Source organism: Microcebus murinus, chromosome 6 (genome assembly GCF_040939455.1).
Source record: "Microcebus murinus isolate Inina chromosome 6, M.murinus_Inina_mat1.0, whole genome shotgun sequence".
Lineage (NCBI taxonomy): Eukaryota > Metazoa > Chordata > Mammalia > Primates > Cheirogaleidae > Microcebus > Microcebus murinus.
Genome location: NC_134109.1, coordinates 37,782,687 through 37,786,121, shown reverse-complemented (window position 1 = coordinate 37,786,121; position 3,435 = coordinate 37,782,687).

Sequence of the window (3,435 nt, the reverse complement as noted above, 5' to 3'; positions counted from 1 at the left end):
ACTTAGTGGGGATTAGAGTCACTATGTTGTGCTAGCAAATATTTTTCATTGTACTAACTATATTTTTGCACCCATTACCATCCCTACTTTATTCCTCCCTCCCCACTACCTTAGCCAGCCTCTGGTAACCATTTTTCCTACACTGTGTCTCCATGAGATCAATTATTTATAATATTTAGTTCCCGCATATGAGTGACAACATGTGAGAATTGTCTTTCTGTGCTTGGCTTATTGCACTTAGCAATGTTCTCCGGTCCCATCCATGTTATTGCCAATGGCAGGCTTTCATTCTTTTTTGTGGCTGTATAATATTCCATTGTGTGAATGTACCACAATTCCTTCATCCATTCGTGGACACTTGGATTGATTCCAAATCTTGGCTATTGAAACCAGTGCTGCAATAGACATGGAGTTGTCTGTTGGGAGAGGGAGGCCTGTAATTGGGGGAGGGATGACACAGGCACTGCTCAGCCACAGCTGCTGGTGTCTCACTGGGTCACGTGTACCCCAAGTCCACCGGCTCTGAGCCGGCACAGCTACAGGAATTGCCCAAGGCCTGCAGCCCTTGTGGCCTTGACTGCCTTACAAATTTAGTCTGGGCTCCAGGCTGCCTTTTGTCGGCCAGTGATAGGGCTTGCTGGAACTCGGATTTCAGGGAGGAGGATTTCCCTCTGGCTGGGCTGCTCTAAGTGCTCCCTCCATGGTCAACTGCAGAATTCTGCCCCATGCAGTGTTCCCCGCGCCAGGGTGGCCTTGCATTTCAATGCAAAGTCCCGCAATCACTTCACTCCCCCTCCCCCAGGGACAGAGATTCTCTCTCCACTTGGTGCGCTGACGGAACACTGCCAGGGGATGGGACAAGGGTGGCGTAGGTAATGCAAGATTGTCTTTTCTGCCCTCTGCAGTGTCTCTTTCCTTGATAATAATGTAAAATCCAGGTAGCATGATTGCTCTCCTGAGTTTTGGTTCTTCTGAAGGTGCTTGCTTTTATGGGCAGTCGTCAAATTACTTGGCATTTGTGTGGATGGATGATTGCTGGAGGTTTCTATTTGGCCATCTTGCTCCCTCATAATATTTTATCCACCTGGTTTCTCCTGTTAAGTGCTGACACATGGCCTTGATGGTCTCAAGGATCTAGGATACCCGTTGCTATTAGCTCATTTCTGCATCCCCTACCAGCTGGTAGGAAGGCCAGCCACCACAAAACTTCCTAATGACACTGTTGCCCCTCTCACTAGACATTCCGTATTTCTTTGGCAAATGGTATATCCTCCAGCTCTGCTGTGAAACAAAGTAGTCTGGTGTATTTTCTGGCCTTACATAGTATACCCATTTTCACGTGCTCACTTCTCTAAGTCTGACAGGAAATCTGGTATTTCTGTCTCATTTACATGGGCCATTGCAATTTTCAATTTTAGGTGGTCCTAGAGGCCACCCTAGCAGTGCGCTCACACCATTTCCAAGGGTTCTTGCCAGAGTGTTAAATACTGTATCGTGAGAAATTACTCACATACCAATTAAACTTTTATACAAATTTGGTTTACCCACATTGGTCTAGGACACTCAGAATCCAGACCTATTTGTAGCTTTCTGGCTACCACTGCACCAAACAGTTACTTTAGGATATAGTACCTCTCTTTCCAGCATGCTCCCAAATGAGTTATGCTGTGACTTAACCACATTTATTGGTCAAGTCCTAGGAGTAAACAGGGAGCATATCCTTAGGAGACATGAGTTCTTTCACAAGGGTGAGATGTCTACATGATCCTCAAACAAAAGAGTGCTAACCTGTGGCTGGGAGGAATGTGCTGCTTTTGCAGGATCAGAAAATTTACAGCAGTCTGGTGGTTCAAGATGGTTGAGTCCATTCACCTAGATGTCCCCATCCCATGTGCCAGCATCCTATTCTTTTCAGACGAGGGCCCCGACTGTGGCATACCTGATCTGCATTGGTTGGGAGTTTAATCTTCTATGAAATGTGACTGTTGCTAGGTTGAGTCCACCACTTTCTTTGCCCTCCTGCTAAGGAGGTAAGAACCTCTTTATTTGCTACCAAGGAAGTACTCTGCTTTTTATATTTAGCTTTTAATTGCCAATTTATTCACCTCTTTTCAGGCCATCTTTTATCTTTTTTCCAGAGCACTAACAGATGGCAATAGCCACCCTATTCCATGTCCTTATGGTTCTATTTCTCCCTTTCCCTCAAAATCCAGCTAATGCATTCCCTTCTACTGAAAAAGTTTCAACAGTTACATTATTACCTTGTGCCAGGGGTTGTGTGTGCTGCCCCATTACAGATGGACCCTCATTGCCAGCAGGTGGGCAGGTGACCCAGGTTTGAAATTCTTATCTTGGCATTTCTTTTATCACTCCTGATACAAATGGTTGCAGATTGGGTTCCCTGGGAAGCTGAATGTAAGATGTGGGAAGGAGGCTTATTAGGGAGTTTTTGGTAATAGTCTTGGGATCAATGCTTGTGGACAGAAAGGCAGGAAGGGAAACTGAGCTCCAGTATAGAGCCAGTAAGGGCCTCAGCTGACCTCACAGAAAGCTCTGAAGCTGACACGTCCCTTGTCCTAAGTTGCAGTGAGGAGATTGGACCTTTATGACCCCATGTTGATCAGTCTTAGGGTATGGGCTGCCCTGGAAGGGGGTCTGATTTTAGATGAAGCAGTTTTCTTCAGCTAATTCTAGTCTCCAAAAAGGTTGATAGCTGCACCCCCAGCATCTCAGGATGTAACTCCTTAATTCCTGCAGGAGGATCTGGTGGCCCATTAGAACGCCCTCCATATCCAAATATGTCTAACTCTTATGGGGAACAAATTTAGGCTGGGATGACAAAGAACGGCCTGGGATGGTGAGCAACATGAGGGCGGTTATTTCTGTCTTGTCTTGTGCATTGCTATATTTCTAGAACCTAGAACAATGCCGGGCATGTAGTATGGGCTCCAGAAATATGTGTTGAACAAATGCTCGTCACTCTTAGATGTATAGATTCTGACATAGTATGTAGTGTTTTCCTACCCCTTTAATCAGGACTATTTCTTCTAAACAAAATGTTTCCACTGCCATAGTTTGGCCATCAAGTTCGATCCACTGCATATCAGTGTTTAGTAAATTAGTATTTTTGATGTTAAAAATGGAAAAAAAAATCTGATTCCCCCATTTTCTGGGACCTATTTAGATGACTGAGTCATAGTGTTATTCCTGACTCTTCTTTCTTGAAAATCACTGGGCAACATAAAATTCATTTGGACGTATGTGCCTAAGTTCTTAGAGCTGTTGATGCACCTACAATGGAAAAATCTACAATGGCATTAAAGTATTGGACCTCTTCAGAAATGTTTTGGGCAGCCAAATAATAATACTCATTTTGTTTAAAGAGAGGAAAAATACACAAACTAACAGAATATCTTTCCCTGCTAGATATTGTCA